Below are 19,297 nucleotides of genomic sequence, written 5' to 3'. Positions count from 1 at the left end.
CAAGTAAGGCCCAATGAACAAAGTACCTTAAATCCTGGAGTGTTGGGAGATCCCCCGTTGTGGATTTGTTGTGGAGCAGCGGTTCCCAGGAGCAATGCAGAGTACTAAGTTGAGGATGTCTCAAAGATGTGCTGCACCGTTGCAGTTCCGAGGAACTGAGGGACAGCAATGGAAAGTCCTTTGCTGCAAATTCATCATGTAGTGGTGGTTCTGAGTAGTTGCGGGGTCGTGATGCGAAATTCTGCATCAAGGATGTTTTGCACAGGGCAAGTTTTGAGGAGCTTTAGTATCCTGCATCAAGGATGCATTGTGCAGCAGCTTTTCTGATACGGAGTTGCGAGGAGATGTCTTGTGCTGCATTGGTTTTGCCCAAAAGACCACAGTTGGGCTGGCAGAGCACCTTCAGGCCCACCTTCCAAGGGTCCAGACCTGGGGTGGCACAACTTGTGAGGCAAGACTCACAGCAGACAGAGTCTAGGTGCTGGGTTCAAGGTGGTTAGATCCTTTTCTGTCCCTGAGGCTCTGATCAGGCGGTCAGCCAACTAACTCTTGGAGTCACTCTGGTGGTCCTGGGTTCAAGATGCAGGTCCTTTCCTTTTCATTTAGGCAGCAGGTTAGCATACAGCAGGGTAGCTGTGTAGCAGTCCTTCCAGAAACAGAGCAGCACAGCAGTCCTTCTGAGTCTTCCACAGGTCTAGAGGTGTACTGAATAGCTGGGTCTGACAATCCAATATTAATACTTGGTGCCAGCTTTGAAGTAGGAGAAGCTTCCAGAGATGTCCCAGTGGCTTTTGTACTTTTACTGCCTTGGACCCAGCTTGTCTGGTAAACAAAAGACGAGTGGCAAATTATTTTTGAGTTTGATGAAGCAGAGTGTTTGAGAATTGGACCTTTGCCCAGTTTGTCTGGGAAACAAAAGACTAGTGTCAAATCCTATTTGAGTTTGATGAAGCCGAGCCTTTGAGAATTGAAAATGTCAAAGTTTCAGACCTTTCCCCCTATCAAGTCAGAGATGGCCAATCCTGCCAACACACATTCCCCCTTTGTCTCACTGTCTGGGAGAGATACACAAAGACCAACTGCCAGCTACACCCAATCATGGGACCCAGAATGCAAGCTACAGGCACCAAATGGTTGGAACAAGAAAATGGCTACTTTCTATAAGTGGCATTTTCACAGTTCTGATTTAAAATACGACTTTACCATTAAAGACGGTTTTATAATTACAATTCTTTAGACACCAAAGTCGACATTCCTACTTCTCCCAATTGAACGTCATTGCTTATTAAATGTAATAAGTTAATACAATGTTATTTTATGGGGCTGTCGTAGTGAAAAATGAATTTAAGAGTTTTTCACTGCCAGTATATAAAAGAGTTAACAGTACATGTCCAGCATTTTAAATACACTGTACCCTGCCCTATCGGCTGTTGAGGACTACTCTAGGGGTGACTTATATGCATTAAAAAGGAAGGTTTAGGCCTTGCAAAAATATTTGCAATGGGAGTCCAGAGACATTTTTAAAGGGCTGCTTAAGTTCACAATAAGTGCTGAAGCCCAACCAATAGCATTGAATTCACAGGCCCTGTGTACAGGTAGCACCAGTTTACTAGGAACTTATAGGTAAATGAAATGTGCCAACTGGGTGCAAGTCAAAGTTACAATGTTTTAGGGAGTGAGCACCCACACTGCACAGAGTCCTAAAGCCAATAAAAACAAGATCAGCAAAAATGGAGGAGTAAGGCAAAAACAATTGGGGGGAAGACCAACCTAAGGAAGACAGGTCTAACAAAAACAATTAATTAAATGATCAGCCAAATTTTTTAAACAACATAGTAAGCACAATATATCAATACATTAATGCAATGGAGATCATACACATGAATTGGTTATGAGTTTGACATATGATATATGCAGCAGTACAACAGCAAATACGGGTAAGTGAATGGTGGTTTTGGCATCACCCACCCATGAAATAATCATAAACCAGCACAAATGTAAAAGGAGAGGTGCAGTTCCATTTCCAATTTTTTTTTTAATTAAAACCTGAGAGTATGGTCAACGTTCACATATAGTCTATCCATACTTGATTTGTTCAAAAAAAGTGTACCCAGGGGGTTATGGCACAGTTTGTTTTGAGGAAGCCGTCACCACAGTTGGATTCATTTTTGAAGGCTTTCACTATAATCTTGATTGCCTTATACCGTTGATAGAGGATGATGAAGGGTTTTGACTTCTGTAGTTCCGGGGTCTCCTCAGGACAGCGAACTGGTGCCATGTTTGACATAAAATAAGAATGGGGGTATTTCTATTAGAAACAGGAATGGCTAAACTCTCATGGGAATGGTGAAAAAGAAAACAATTATATACCTCATTGCATGTTTGTAATGCCTGTAATAGAAAATTAGAGGGGTTTTGAGTAATTAGTGAGATGGCACATCATAAAAAAGGGGATGAGAGACCACCTGACCTCATAAGTACTTGAACATTTGAAAGAGCGGCTGGTCGGGCGTGGGAAGCTTTCTTGCCTTTGAAGTTTTGAGATGGCTCCAAGGATCTCATGGTGATTACAGGAATGACTAGCCCCAATGCGGATGACATTCAATGGTTGAACTGTTGCTGTTGACATGGATAGGACGAGTGAATAGTGAGTATATATAGAAAGAGTACTGATCAGTTTACATGACAGACCTTTTACCTCTGTCCGCTAATGCTCCGAAATCAAGTTGCGCCTTGCTCTGCAGCTGTAGAATGCCGTGTCTTCACTCATTCAAATATAATCTGGCATCTTATTGGGACTTTACTTTTACAGAGGTTAGAATCCTTATATGTAAGACATGATGACTTAATGTGTAGGGATGATGGGAGTTCCAGTTCTATTATTATGATTGAGGTGCTCAGGCAGTTTCTTATATTTCCACTATGTTGATCATATTTCAGATTTTTTCGTGTACACAGAAATTAGGTTTTTAATTGTTATGCTGATACACGAGCAGTTCTATACGCTTATAGCGTTTGTCTCAAATGATGAAGGAGTACACAGGAATGATTTGAATTCTAGTACCATCTTTCCGATCCAAGTACCTAGGCTACTCCATATGCTTATACCATGTTAACATATTACAATTCACTCCATGTGCACACGGATGATGTTACATATTATATGGTACACAGGCAGGTCTTAGTGTTTCCAGCATATTTGACGAGTCCCCAATCGCTGACTGTATGAATTACTGATCCTATAAATTTTGAAGTTCTGAAATGTCATTCAGTCCAGTGACAACTGTGTTGAACTACAGAATAAGGCTTGCTTTTTTCCTTAGTAGTAGGAGTAGTGTTCCTTCATATGGCACCCCTAAGATTTGAAGTGATTACCTCTTACACAGTCCACTTAAAGTGTTTGTTCCATGCCCATATACTGTAAAGTGATTGACAAGTGGGGCTGTTAGTTTCTGTCATCTAATTATGGACTTGTATATGAAGTATCAACTGACATATTTCTTGGTTGGTTTTCCCAATATATAGCCACTCACAAGGGCATAAGAATCTGTACACCACACTCATTGCCTTACAATTTGAAAATTACACGTGAGTCCATTTTAATGCATTCAGATGAAAAGTAGTCCCTTCAATAGTTTGATAACAGACAAACCAAGTAACACATTTGTGAGGTCCTTATAATGGTGCTAAATATCCAATGTTTTCTCAAGGTCCTTTTTTGATGAAAATTCTGAGAGTAGATGAGTTTGGACCAAATGATTTCCAAGACAACACATTTTCTTAAGTGAAAACTAAGTGGTTGCTGCTTGGGCAATAGGTGGATGCGAGCAGAGAACCATGCCATCTTAAGGGAGTTTTTTGGGGTATCTTTTTGGTTGCATTTTTCACAACGTGCATTTGCATGGAACATATAATACATACAAAAATCCTCATACAGGAGATTGTCCCATTGGCTCCATATGTGAAAAGGTTGATATTGCAGGGCACTGTTCTTGTCTGTGTTTTTTTTATATAATGCTGTACATAGCATAGTTTCTGATTCTCTACTTCAGCATCAAGTAATGTTGGTCATGTTGAACTTAATTTCCTGTTGTTTAGCCAATGTAAGAAATGATGCAGAACTATTTCACTTCCAGTCCCTATGCAGAAGTCATTAAAATACCTGAACCACAATGTTTTGTTAGTGCAGAAGGCACTGTTACTTTAGAAAAATGTATCTTTCAATTGTGCCATAGACAAAATGGCTTACTCTGGAGCAAAAGAACACCTCATCTCTGTGTGCTTGCTTTGGAAAGAAATCTTAATTGAACATAAAAAAACTTCTTTTTAAGTGCTGGCCTGGCAAGTGCTTCAATAAAATTAGTAGGAACTCTGAGTTGCCATTCTCTATTGTCCAAGTATAGCTCCATAATATGTAAGGTGTCTTCTTGGGGTAGATTGGTATAAAGGGAAACTACATTCAATGTTACTAACTATTGTGTGTCAGGATGAAATGATAGATGTGATATCTGTTGTATCCTCCATAAAAGATCTGACCTCAGAGATAAAAGCATGTAGGATAGTACCGACAGAGAGTTGCATCCTAAGACTACCGGTCTCCTTGTGGACATTCCAGTTTTTTTTTATTTTTGGTCAAAGGTACAATACAGGAATGGGAGGAGATTTGTTGATCCTAAATTTAAATTATTTTAGTCTGATTAAGCCATCCTCATATCCTTCTTGGAGATTTTTAAGGATTTTTAATTTCATTGTTGGGATCAGATGAAATCCTCCAAAACAATCTTGATTGTGGACTTGGCGATAGCTTGCTGTTAATTAATTCTCTTTATCCCATATCACTATTGCTGTACTTTTGTTTGCAGGTTTTATGACTATAATTTTGTCATTCTTTAGTTCAATTATAGCTTTCAGTTGAAGATTAGATGAGTTCCTCTTATCATATTCTGGGTTGGTTTCAAGTTGTGTGATGGCAGACAGGACTTTTTACCTGAACACTAGTACTTCTTTTGGAACCATGTATGTTGGCAAACAGAATGTGGATTTGTTTCATAATCTGGAAACCTCCATGTTGCTGGATGTATTTTCAGTCACATTTTTCAAAAGGGCTCAATAGCCTCACTTTTGAGTTTGAAAAAACAGTTTGAACTGTTGGTACGAAGGATAATCCTTTTTCCAAGACAGATATTTGGTCTTTTGAACAAAGCAACTTAGAAATGGTTGGAGGCCCTACCTTGCGACAAAATCATCACAGAACAGTAGGATCTCATCTGTGTTGGACTGGCCTGGTGGACACTCTGGCACAACCAGGTACGGTCAGGAGCCACAGAATCAGAAATGGTTCACATTCTAGTGCTTTTAAGCTGGACCATCCAGCAGGGCCAGAGTGACCTGTAGGGCAGGGCAAGACTCGATCTCACAGCCCTTCTAAAGGATAAAATAATTCTATTTTTGTCATTTTTTTGCATGAGTTCATTCAAAAGTGTTGAGAGATTCCTAGAAAACATTCTTTACTTTTGTGTGATAAATTTAAATTGTGCACCAATGCCCACCATCGACAGTGTGACCTCCAGTGCAGCCCTGCATGTGAACAAGACAGTTTTGGTATTGGGAGTTTAGAAATGATAACACATAGTGCCTTTTCCCTCATAAGAAGCATCATGAATTGTGATCCCCTTCATGATAGGGAACCTTCGCAGTCACTTTTTTCATGTGTTGAAGTCTGTTAGTCTTTACTAGCGGTCATACTTCTGCATACTGACAGAACTGAAGTTCAGTTACCAGTCTACCGATACTGACTAGATATTTGGAAATACTATTATTTAACAAGTTAAATGTTAGAGTATGTCAGTTGTGTTGAAGGCATTATTTGGAAAAATGTATTTTAGCGTATGCAGGCCACAGACAAAGGAGTCTTCCTGTTGTCAGTTACCTCACAGTCGGGAGCGTGGCAAACCGCCGAACATGGCGGACGCCCTGTAGCAGAGATCCAGGACTGGACCAGATAATCCTGCAATAATCTTCGGTTTGGTGGGGACATCCAAGGCACCGCCCAACACAACAACCTCCAGCCGTTGTATGGACAGCTGACTGCAGTGGCTGTGCTGTGCCTGGTACCACAAAACAATGCGCTAAACACAGTGAGCGTGGCCCTGGCTGACTGGACTTTGCTACAAAGGCCCTGGAGATCCGAGGGCTGTTGCCCCCCAGGAGACCCGTGACAGCCTGCAGGCATAGATTGATCGTCAAACCAGTGCCGCACCCGAAAAAGTGGGCACGCTGCACAATTGCCCAGAGGTAAGAGTGACGCTGCTGCATTGGTGTGCTCCGCCGCGAGGCCTGGTCTTTTTCTGAGCCCGGCCAACGCGTGGACCCGATAGTGCTGAGGCCCATGGATAGGTGATACATGTATCCCGTGCTGGAGACCGTGCCCGGGGTGCGGTTTGGTTGGGATCCCCCCTCCTCCTCTCTAAGCAGTCGAGATGCCAAGGCTGCACGAGCAGACAAAACTCCTGGGAAACTATGCGGGCATACTTGCTATGTGGAGCGTCCCACTGCCTGCGCCTATCCAGTGGTACACCCGGTGATGCGGAAACGCTGCTCGACTGCCCGGCGGTAAGAGTGAGATGGCTGCATCAGTTCGCTCTACCTCGGGGCCTCATCATTGGCTGAGTTGGGACACCACCTACGACCAGGAGTACTGCAGCCTATGGGGGATGGCACATGAGCCCTGCGTCATGGGCCGTTGCCGGGATGTGGCCTATCTGGGGGGCCCCTCCTTTCTACATGCCTGAGATACTAGGCCGCAGGTACAGGTCAAGCTTCTGGGGTGCGGTGTGAGACATACCTGCTGACTGGAGCAGCACCCTGCCCAAACCACAGATGGGCCCGCTCTGACGGGGTTGGCCCCTGTGCAGCTTACTCTTTCATCCATCCAGAGTAGCTGGGGCGAGACCGAGGACTCCGGTGGCACCGGGGGGCTTGTGCTGCCCACTGCACAAGCGGCTGTGTGGACCAGGGGTAGGTCACCCCCTAGGTCCCTAAACGGGAGAGATATGCAACCTATCCTGACCTATCCCTGACCTGAGAGAGGCGACACACCGTGACATGGGTGGTCCAGGGACACAGGGCTCTCTTTCCTACCAGCCCCAGCTCATGTGACCATCCGCTTCCATGTTGAATGATATTGCCTTCCGACACAATACTACTGGAGAGACGTGGTGAGTTAAAGCACCCTCATGCTGGCACTGCGTTCAGTTCTGGGAAGTCTGAACAAGAAGACAGTGGAAAACAATAAAGGAACACTAAAACGATAAGTGCAAAGACTGCTTACCCACATCAGGGCATTCAACTGTGTGGGCACTACTGGCTCATTGATTAAGTTTACAATAACAGGTGTTGGATCTGTTGAGCAGCACACTATGGGTCGCACGAAGGGGAAACACTCAGAGCCAGCCACAACTGGTACTGCACAACAAGAAGAATATGAGAGTGCACCAACAGATATGAAGGCTGCTCCGGACAAACTAGACCTCATATTACATGAGGTCCGGGAATCACGGAAAGCAATCGAACAGCAAATAGGGACGCTAACAACCTGCTTTACGCTACTTAAACCAGACCATGACAAATTGGCTAATATGGGGAAAATTAACAAACTACTCATTAAAGAAATGCATCCACAACACAGAGACCATGCAGAATGAATAGCGCAACTCCAACGCCAAGTGTCCAGCCTACAGGAAGGCTGGTCACAAAGAAATAATGTCTGCATAGTAGGCCTGCCAGAACGCTGTGAGGGACCCAATGCAACACTATCCGTAGAAAAGTGGTTAGGAGACAAGGTGGCCCCAGAAGGTCTGTCCGAACTCTTCTGTTTTGAAAGAGCACACAAGATTCCCACGAGAAAGCCGAATTCTGGAGCACCACCACAACCAATGATTGCCCGGATACTTAATTATAAGGACCGTGACACTCTGTAATGTCAGAGAAAAGTCCCCTATCCAGTTCAAAAACCAGTGGATCTCACTATAACCGGACTTCACAATCACGGTCCAAGGCCAGAGGACCTCCTATCTAGAAGTTAAAACGAAACTTAGAGCCCTGAACCTCAAATATGCTTCACTGTTCCCCGCCCGCCTTAAGATCATGCACAAGCAAAAGTCATACTGCTTTGAAAATCCTGAGGTGGTTGCTAACTGGGTGGAAGTGATATTTTCTTCTAACACATCGGAGAGGTCATTGCAGAGCAAAAACCAAGGATCACAAGCAACACTGAATGGGAAAACGTTCTGAAACGAACTAAGTCGCAAATCCATGGCCTAAAGTCCATCCCCGGAAAAAGTTCTACTAAGCCGAAGGGCAGCACTCCTCATGGTGGTGATGTTTAAAGGCCAAGATCCCCCCTCTTCAGCTGAGTCCTTGAAGAACACTAATATGCAATCAGACTCTGAAAATAGTCTCGCTTTATTCCCTTCCATTACCCCACAAATGGTGAATGACTATGTAGGAGAACTCCCCAACCTGGGCACCAAGAGAGACTCTAACTTGCCTTGATGAACATGAGCTACAGAAACCAGCAAACTGCCCACCTCACAACATTACATAAACTTTGTAAAAGGCCAAGGTCCGGTCAGCCGTACTGCAACCCAAAATTATGAGAGATTTGCGAGGCATAGTAACCATACCCCCCTAGCGAACGCACGAAGGTTACAGTTGAACTGTTTACAGAATTGGTTATTTGTTTGGTCCACCACTGTTCAATGGTTAGACCTAGTATTGGGTTGTAACAAGGGAAGTTGTTTACCTGGCTCACCCCCCACAACAGCACATAAATGTCCCCTTCCAAATGAGGTGGCAAGATACAGAACATACACATACCTAGGGTGGGACTCTGTGTGCTTTTACTCGGACCCTGGGCAAGTGGACCCTCATCCCAAGGAATCTTGTGCCTGGACCTAATTGTTGTATCTGCCATCACTGTTCGCCGGACCCGCTTCGCGGGTCCCGCTTCACGAGAAAAATCAGCGGAGAACCTGTAGTTTCTACGGCAGCTGGGGAGGTCTGTGGCAGTACAGCAGGGCTGCAAGCATTACTGCAGGGACTCCATCTCCCAGGAGTCTCTGCCTGGCCAATAGCTGACACCTGGCCCGCTCTCCCTGCAAGCCACACCCCCAGCGCACCGGCTACATTTAAGAACACCTTCTTTCCCTGGTGCTGGTGGGACTCTGTGTGCTTTTACTCGGACCCTGGGCAAGTGGACCCTCATCCCAAGGAATCTTGTGCCTGGACCTAATTGTTGTATCTGCCATCACTGTTCGCCGGACCCGCTTCGCGGGTCCCGCTTCACGGGAAAAATCAGCGGAGAACCTGTAGTTTCTACGGCAGCTGGGGAGGTCTGTGGCAGTACAGCAGGGCTGCGAGCATTACTGCAGGGACTCCATCTCCCAGGAGTCCCTGCCTGGCCAATAGCTCACACCTGGCCCGCTCTCCCTGCAAGCCACGCCCCCAGCACACCGGCTACATTTAAGAACACCTTCTTTCCCTGGTGCTGGTGGGACTCTGTGTGCTTTTACTTGGACCCTGGGCAAGTGGACCCTCATCCCAAGGAATCTTTTGCCTGGACCTAATTGTTGTATCTGCCATCACTGTTCGCCGGACCCGCTTCGTGGGTCCCGCTTCACGGGAAAAATCAGCGGAGAACCTGTAGTTTCTACGGCAGCTGGGGAGGTCTGTGGCAGTACAGCAGGGCTGCGAGCATTACTGCAGGGACTCCATCTCCCAGGAGTCCCTGTCTGGCCAATAGCTCACACCTGGCCCGCTCTCCCTGCAAGCCACGCCCCCAGCGTATACATACATAATCACGCTCACGTCCGCGAACGCGGGTCGCGCGCGGGTCGAAGCTCGGAGCGAAGCCCGGGCAAAGGGCAGGCAGTCCGGGGCTGTCCAGGGCCGGGTCGGGCCACACCCCTGACAACATCACTGGTATCTTTAGACACATAGGGGTTTATCATTATTATTAATATCTGGTCACCACTATAGCCTGTGTTAATGTCCACCCGTTCAGAGAAGAGCCTCAGGAGAGGAGGAGAGGGTGGAGCCAGCTGTATTATAGGCACTATGGATCAGTTCATTACACGGGTAGCTGCTGTCATAGAGAAGGAGATTGTAATGACAGAGCGGCGTCTCTCCCAAGAACTTCCACCGTCGAAACGGTCCTCATTGGGTTCCCTGGCGCTTGTTACCTCGCCTTTATGTAGTTCAGATCCCCTCTCAATTACATCCCCTCCACTGGAGCTTCTTCGGGTTGCCTCTCTGAGGGCCAGTATAGATAGGTTGGAGAGCTTGGCAGCCATATCTATTCCCCCTCCCGTTGATAGTAGTAGTTTTGACCCATGCTCCAGTGAATTCCCTGTCCTTACAACTCGTCCTATCATTCCTACTATCCAAGTTAATATCCCTCAGCCACCTGCCTTACCACTGACGGTATCCAAGAATGTAACTTATACCAAAAGGAAAAGGATTGCAAGCCCACGTAAAGGCAGCTTCCCAAAATTTTATAAGAGACCAAGGAAGTATGGTGCCAGGGGAATAGGAACTAAAGCGGGTGAGGGGTTGGGCGCGTAAAACCCCGGGATGGAAAAGGGGGGTGATCATTCAGGTCATATGATTGAGGAAGCATGTGTAGATCCAACATCAGTCTGTCATTTAGCTCCACCTAATGACTCTGTAACAATTACACAATTTGAAGACCTGATGACAGCATTATTGTCCCCGATTGTAGAGAGAGTAAAAGGGTTGGGAGAGAGGTTGGATAGATTTGAACAGGCAACCTTGGATAATTTCTTCTCTCTGAAAACCCTTATCAAACTGCACTCGAAGATCGGGGAGGATGGACAGGGAGGGGATAGTGGCACCCGGATGTTCTCTGCATCCACACAGGCCACACCTACCGCCTCTAATACAGCAAACACTGTAAATATGTTGGCTGTGGGTAATGTACCTGCTGCACAGGTTGCGGATACCTCAGGCAGTACTAGTCATTCATTCCTAGCACAACCGAGTGCACCTAAGCCTCTTAAAGTCCCGGTAAAGAAGCCTATCCGGGCTGAGCTGCCGGGTAGGAAGGGACCTCTTAAATATAAGGGAACCTCGAATGGGATTGCCAAAGGCAATGGTCCCGATCAAGCCCACTCGACCAGAACTTGTACTAACCTCCCCAGAGAAACCCAGCCAGAAGAATCTTCCCCCAAAGCGGCTCCAACTATTCCACCAGTGAATTTGCCCCCCGAGTGCCACCCGTATGTCGCCATACTTACTAACGTACCCACTTTGAAGGATGATCATTATGAATTCCAACAGGCTTTAAAAAATAAAACCATGCACTGGTTAAAGACCAATAGACCTCTTCCTAGGGGTCTAGATGGGTTGATCCTAGGAGTGAGAAGGGCAGGGTGGGTAGGATATGGTCGCAAGCACCTAGAAGGAGATTGTGTGGTGGTAAACTTCAAAGACAATAGGGTTGCTCAAACTATTTGCAATCAAAAGTATGTAATTGGGGGGGCAAGCATTGGTGTAGTAGATTTAACCTATTTTTACCCTAGGACTGCAGCAAATAATAATGGTTTACATTCTGGCGGGGGTTGGAGCAATAACCCTATTTATCCTGAGAATCCTGTCATCCCTCAATTATTCCAACCGGCAGTCTGGCCCGGGTCTTATGGGGGGCCGTCGGGATATTGAACCGACACTTGCCATAGGGTGGCCTTCAGGGACCAAAGCCCAGGTGATGTTCCTGTGCCAAACGAGTCGGGTGATAGCAATGTCTTTCTTCCCTCTCAGTTAGACGAAGCCACTACCCTACCTCAGGACATTAATTTGCTTGCAGGAAGACTAAGTGGGGGCAGTAGATTAAGTCTTATAGATCTGACGGAGGGGGCACCTAACACCAAGCCCCGCAGGAAGCCGGTTGTGGCGGATCCAGACTTTAAGATTTTTAGCTGGAACGTCGTGGGTATCTCAAGGAAGCTGGGACTACCAGACTGGAACGTGCTTGTGGAGGGTTACTCCATTTGCATTTTTCAAGAAACATGGTGCAGGGAGCCCTGCCACAAGGTAGGATATTCAACATATTTTGTTCCCGCTGTCCCCCCTGTTTCAGGGAAGGGACGCCCTTCGGGTTGATGTCGCTCTCGATTGCCAGGTGGGTCAGCACCCCACCAACTCTCCCGATCTCCTCAATATTACTGTAAAGGGTGCACGGGGTGGCCTCCTCCTGGACATCTTTAATATCTACACCAGAGGCACGAAGGGTGGTATACCATTGGCCACAATATCCCTATTAGAAGGTCTGCTTAGGCAGCGCCCCAATAAATCTCGCATCTTGGTGGCAGGAGACCTGAATTGTACGTTCGAGCCTTTGGGCCTGGACGATACATTGGGAAGTGGTGAGGAGGACTCCAGGAGAGGGATTCCTGCCCTAGCGCTGCCTCCCATCAAGAGGTGGACCCAAGTGGCGGTACAGATTAATTCCCTCACCATGGAATTTGACCTTAGGGCTGTTAATGGGAGGTCCAAGTCTGACCTAGTGGGTGCTCATACTTATAATAGGCCGAATCATACGTCTAGAATAGATTATATTCTTCTTGACGTAACTCTATGGAGCATCCTGAAGGATATGGAGAACATACCGACAACTGAGAGTGATCATAATCTCCTCTCACTCGCTCTCTTTCCCCAGTGGTTAACTGATAAGGGGGGATTATCATCTTATATAGCTCCAAACCCCCACGAAGTTTTCCCATCCAATTGTGGTAGACGGCTGAAGTGGGCTAAGCTTATCATGTCCGAAGAGAAAGTGGCAGATATAGGGGCACTTCTGGCTGCAGCACAGTGCAAATTGGAGTCGCTGACCCGATCGCCTGAGGAGATCACGCTGACCTTCTGCGACTTAACTAGGGCGCTGAGCAACCTATTTATTCTCCCTAGCATGGCTCCTCGTGCTAACAACAGGAAGATGCTGCCCAAAACGCAGGGTTGGTTTACAAAAAAATGCAGAGTCAAGAAAAAAGCGCTGGTAGGGGCTGTCAAATCTAAATCCCAGGTTGCAATTAGGCTCGCAAGGAAAGATTACTCCCAGACTTTAAAGGCAGCAAAAAGAGAGGGGGAGGAGAAGTTCTGGGCGGACCTCTTGGCTGCAAGCTTGGACAGGAACGCTAGGGGATTTTGGAGTTTGGTAAGATCCAGGGAAAGGCCTGTTGGCACATTGCTGACATGTAATATCCCAGCTCAGAATTGGTTTAGCCACTTCTTGTCCCTTTATACCCCTGCCGAGGGGGTCCTTAATGACTCCTTTGCTCTGCTGGTCGAGGCAAGGGACACTGAGGTCGATGCCTTTACTGACAGAGAAGTGGAGGTCGTAATCAAGTCCCTGGTCCCCCTAAAAGCTGCTGGGCCTGACGGGATACCCGCGACTTGTTACGTACCAATCCCAAGCAATGGGGGAAGTTGGTTTCCACTCTATTGAATGCTATAATGGGGGGAGCATCTGTACCTGAATCCTGGAAAGGGGCGAAGGTTGTCCCGATATTCAAGAAGGGATGTCGGGACAACCCCGCTAACTATAGGCCCATAAGCCTTATTGATTCATCCCAAAAGGTGGCAGGGAAGGTAATTCTGGGGAGGATCCTCCAATGGGTGGATGATAATAAGATTCTGTCAGATTTCCAGGCTGGTTTTCGCTCTGGAACCGGGACCATAGAGCAAGCCTTCAGACTGGCGCTCCTGCATTGGAAGGTGGTGGTGCTGGGCAAGGGCAGTCTTTATCTGGCCTTTATCGACCTCAAGACTGCCTTTGACCTGGTACCTAGGGAGGAACTGTCGAGGGTCTTGCAGGGTTTGGGGGTTCCTTCTTATATCCTATCACTCCTGATAAAACTACACACAGGCAATTATGCGCAGGTGCGGTGGGGTAAGAATGGGGAGAAAACCGACAGAATTCCAGTGAGTAGGGGCGTCCGCCAGGGATGTGTGTTAGCTCCCACCCTATTCTCTCTCTATGTGAATGGTGTGGTTGAATATCTGCTACAAGAACCTGCTGATGCACCCTCCCTGGCGGGCACCCGGATCCCCACACTGCTCTTTGCAGATGACACCCTCCTCTTTGCAAAGACCCCCCAGGGCCTCCAAAAACTTCTTAACCGCTTCCAGGAGTTTTGTTCGCTTAGGGGATTGGTGATCAATGTTGACAAGACCAAATATTTGATCATGAATCCTCCTGGGAAACTGGGGCGTCCCCCGGTCTTGAACTCTGCTCACCTGGAGAGGGTGTCAGAGTTTGACTACCTGGGAATCCGCCTTAGCGACTCTATGAGTTGGACTCCGCACATCCACAAGATGCTCCTTAACCACAAAAGGGTGGGTGGTGTGTTGCTTAGGGAACATCGTTCTTCCACAAAACAATTTATTGCCCCAGTTGTGGAGATTTATAAAGCTAGAGGGGTTAGTGCTGCCTTGTATGGGGCGGAGCTGTGGGGTACAGGCAATCTCGATGTACTTGCAAAATCGGAGAGCAAATTTTTGAAAGATCTGATGGCTCTCCCTTTGAGCACACCCACAGTTCCAGTGTTGCTGGATCTAGGCTGCAGATCAATTGCGGACCAAGCTCGACTTCGTCCCTTGCTCCCGTGAGCCCGTTTGTGGAGGGTGCCCGAATTAGCCTCCTATGCGGAGGGACTGTCCGAGGTGATGTCAATGGGGGGCTGGCATAGGATTAAATGGTTGAGGGATGTTAAACATCTTTTGGGGGAGCTGGGCTTAGGTGAAGCTTGGGTTACTCGATCTGCCCCTCCTAAAGCCACTTTAAAGAAATTGTATTGGGATTGGGTTTCGTTTAAACTCACTGTCGATCCACGCCTATGTAAGTCAACTGTAGCCTTTTTGAGGATTAAAGACGTGGTAGCTTACGAACCCTATCTCGACATGATTTCCATTCCTTTTGATAGGGCTTTATATTTTAAATTTAGAGTAGGGATTCTACCTGTTGGTGACCTGATATCCCGGTGGAAATTGTCCCCCCAGTCCTCCCCCTTTTGTGCCCTCTGTTCCACGCGGGTCGAGACGGTGGCACCTATTCTTTTTGAATACCCTGACTATTGCTCTCCCAGGAGGCACTGGCTCACACCACTTTGTAGACAGTTGGGAACTCGCTATCACACTGTGGCCCTACGTATTTTATTGTCCGACACATCCACTTTGGTGGCTTGTGCTGTGTCTAAATTCTTAAAGTGGACCTGGTTGATTCGTGCAAAAAGGCTTTCCGTATCAATTTAATCCTGGTTTTAACTGTATTAATTGTATTTATTAAGTTATTGTTTTTTACCTTCTTTTTCTTCTGGGAATGTGTTTTATTTGTTGTTTTTCTTAACTGTTGAACTGTTTTTAAGATATTTTATGTATCAAAATAAAGCCTATCAATCAATCAACATACCTATAGCTACACTGGGAAAGTATACTATAGTTACATGGAATGTCAGGGGCATGGGCTCAGTGCACAAACGACACAGAATACATGCTCAACTGAATAGAGGGAAAGTGCAGTTTGCTTTTTTGCAAGAGACACCCCTCACCAACTCTGAGGCTACTAAACTACATAGAAAATGGAGAGGGCAAGTGTTCAATACGTCATATTCCGCTTTTTTATGAGGGGTGCCGCTATCTGGGTCAGAAACAGAACCCCATTTGTTACCCTAGAACAGCATATAGATGTAAATCATAGATATGTCTTGATACACAGCACACTACATGGCACACATATTGTTATAGGCAGTATATATGCCCCGAACTACGATCAGGAGAAATTCTTGGAAAGCCTAAACACAGCGCTAACGGACTGGATAAATTAACCCTGGCTATTAGGAGGAGATTACAACTCAGTCTTAGACATAAGCTTAGACCGCTCTCATCCTCCACTACAAGGAGTGACTGCCATCAAGCAAGCAGATGCCCTTTGTGGTTGAGCTGGGGCTCGGTCACTGGTGGACGCTTGGCGCAGCAAAAACCCAAACTGCCACCAATACTCGTTCTACTCCCTGGCCCACATGCTCCACACAAGAATTGATAGGGTATTCTGCTCCCTTACCCTCACGGCCCAAATAACACACACCACGTACTTTGGAAAGACTTTTTCAGACCACAATCCCTTAGAGGTCATACTGTCATGGGGGAGGATCCATACACCAATCCCCACCTGAAAGATGTGGCCACAGATGTTGGAAGATGGAGTTTTCCGTAACACTATGGTCACAACCATGCGTCCTCATGATTAACAGGATGGAAAGCATTCAAGACTGTAGTGAGGGGTACAACTATCAGTTCAACTGTAGGTGCCTGACAAATGATCCAGAAAGACCTTGAAGAAGTAGAAACAAGCTGAATAAATTGGAGCAAGAAATTGTGACCAATACCACTAAAGCGGAAGCGCTGCAAGAAGCATGCATAACACCCACAGATCTACTAGAAAGACTACTCATAATAGATTATCAATCCTACACACAGCTGAGGCATGCAGAGGTGGACAAGTTGGGCCCACTTCTAGCACGAATCCTGTGCGATGCACCACCTCCCACCCCTATACACGAAGTTATCTCACCCAATGGCACAACAGTGAATACGCAAATAGACATAATTTAACCTTCTGCGAATACTACAAGACACTATATGAGCTACCCATAGGGGTCGGCGTTGAAATAATAGAAGCCTTCCTAAGTGATCTCAACTGTCCCCAACTGTCTCAGGTGGACCAAAAAGATTTAGCAGCTCCAATCTCAAAACTGAGATCAAGGAAGCTATCTGGAAACTCCCACGCAACAAAACACCAGGATTAGATGGCCTACCAGCAGAATTTTATGACATCTTTTCAGACAAATTAGTCTCTCACTTAGAGCGCCTATACCAGTCAGCTCTAGAATCTAGAAGCCTCCCCCCTACCACAATGCAGGCCCTAGTTATCTCTCTTTTCAACCCGGCATGGATCCCACAGACATCCTGGGATACCAACCGTGGTCAATTTTAAATACTGAATACAAAACCCTAAGTAAAATTTTAGCCCGCCGTCTACTTCCTTTCCTACCACAACTATACACACGGATTAATGCGGCTTTGTGCCGGCCCGTAGCACCTCCCTTAATATCAGGTCTCTATCACGTCCTGGAGGCCACCCCTAAGGAACTTTTAGGAGCCGGGGGCATCTCCCTAGATTTGCGCCAAGCCTTTGATACCCTCAGTTTGGAGTACATGTTGATAATACTCAGCAAGTATGCTGGTATCCCCCAGCATATGTGTGCTGGGTTAAACTGCTCTATACGGTACCCACAGTGAGAGCCGGCACAGATGCATACGCATCGCATCCCTATCCAGTGAGCAGAGGCACACTTCAAGGCTGCCCACTATCGCCACTCCTATTTGTCCTAGCACTTGAAGCCCTAGTAATAAAACTCCAGAAAGAGGCAGCAGGGCAAAGTATTTGCATCAGTAACATTACACATGTACTATCAGTATAAACTGATGATATTATCCTCTACATTTGTGACCTACAAGAAAACCTTGAACCCATATCGTGCACATTTAAGCAGTTTGAACTATACATGAGACCAAGTCCTATGAGTTCCTATTCCACCCTGAGGGCACACTCAGAACCTATCAGATATGGGCGTCTTACTCTGCCAGTTGCGCCAATTATCTTTAAATACTTGGGCATCCAAATATACAGGACCCCACAAGACTTATTGGACGGTAACCTTTTGAGGGCAGTCAATGCACTTCGCGCCCCAATAACATTTTGGACATCATTGCCCATTTTGGTGGCGGGCAGAATAGCCATTTCCAAAATGGTTATGCTCCGGCGATTACTGTATTATTTCACAAACCTTCCAATGGTGATACCAACTGTTTTTTTCAAAACTCTAGACACACTCTTGTCGGACTTAATATGGAGGAAGGGCCACAAAAGGGTGGGACTTCCAAAGCTGCAGGTAGGAATGGACAGATGAAGGATGTAGCCCTCTAAGGGCCCCACAGTTTATTTCCACAACCACCTGTTATGCCTTCCCAAATGAAGTCGGTCAATCAGTAGAGAATACACGCTAACATTATTAGTAGTTCTCTGCAGAGAAAGCCCCGATCAGACCTGCACCCTAAGATGGACACTGAGGGGGACTGTCTGCCCAAAGCGCGCTAATACATGATAAAGCTTTCTAGAGACCTCAGCCACGCCTACTATGGAAAAATACAGGCCGGAGCCGGGCATGAACAAAGAGGGTACAGAGAGATGAGCTAATACCTGCCAGATGGGTGTATTATCAGTGCTCCAAGGCCAATCTGTCGGGCTTCAACGTCTCCTAACGTAGGAGCAGAACTACACATACAGAGGGGAATGTACGAAAAAGAGCATCTATTCATTAGCAGATCCGAATTCAACCTTGGAGAGCAGAGAAAGAATAATAACTATATACAGTTTTACAGTTCTGCTGAAGCAAGTGAAAAACAATTGAGGCCTAGTGTGGCTGCGGCCTAGACAAACTTCTAGTAGTCGCACATTACAACATGGAGGCACACAAGCAAACGAAGCTTGCATGCCGTAAGGATAACTTAGTGGGTTTCAAATGGGGTCTATTTAACCACCTAATGCGTACAGCTGCGCGAGTTTTTTCTTTGCATTGAGCATTATTTGGATGCTCCTGCATCATGGGGGAAAAGCAATGACTGTCCTATTCCAGCGAGGAAGTGGATGCATTCCTGGGTGATACCTCTCTACTCGCGGATACCAGTATAGCACAGACTATATCGCAGACTACTGACTAGGAAAAACTGACCAAAATGAAAAGAAACAGAATTAGAACAATACTGCATGGGACTATCCTAAAGGAATATCTGAGAAACAACATGGCACCAAAGGGTCTTTTGGTAACAAATGCACCACGGATATTCTTGGAGGATCCTGTATTTAGAAAAGACTGGGCTCAAATTGCGTGGCACTGCACGCGCAATTGGATTGTGCTGATCATAAAGACAGCTCTACGACACTCTGAGGCAATGCTAGTCGAAATCCAACTTACGGAAGGCCATATAAAAACAACCATCACAGGCTATAAAAAAAGACTTGACTAACTCAACAAACAGATCAATGAGTATAAAGATAACCTCACACAACAAAAGGTAGATAAATTCCAAAAGACCTTAAACGTTTCTCCTACGTCAAGACCTACCCCTACTCAGATCCCAAGTTCACACCTCCAATAAGGTC

General features: G+C 46.3%; 1 protein-coding gene across 3 annotated transcripts in view; it reads right to left on the bottom strand.

The window, feature by feature from the left end:
* ENTREP2 (endosomal transmembrane epsin interactor 2) overlaps nt 1-19,297 on the bottom strand; it is a 1,789,361-nt gene that overhangs the window by 305,812 nt on the left and 1,464,252 nt on the right. The window lies entirely within an intron of this gene.

This window comes from Triturus cristatus, chromosome 3_1 (genome assembly GCF_964204655.1).
Source record: "Triturus cristatus chromosome 3_1, aTriCri1.1, whole genome shotgun sequence".
In the NCBI taxonomy this organism is placed as follows: domain Eukaryota; kingdom Metazoa; phylum Chordata; class Amphibia; order Caudata; family Salamandridae; genus Triturus; species Triturus cristatus.
This window is presented reverse-complemented; position numbering and strand designations above follow the sequence as displayed.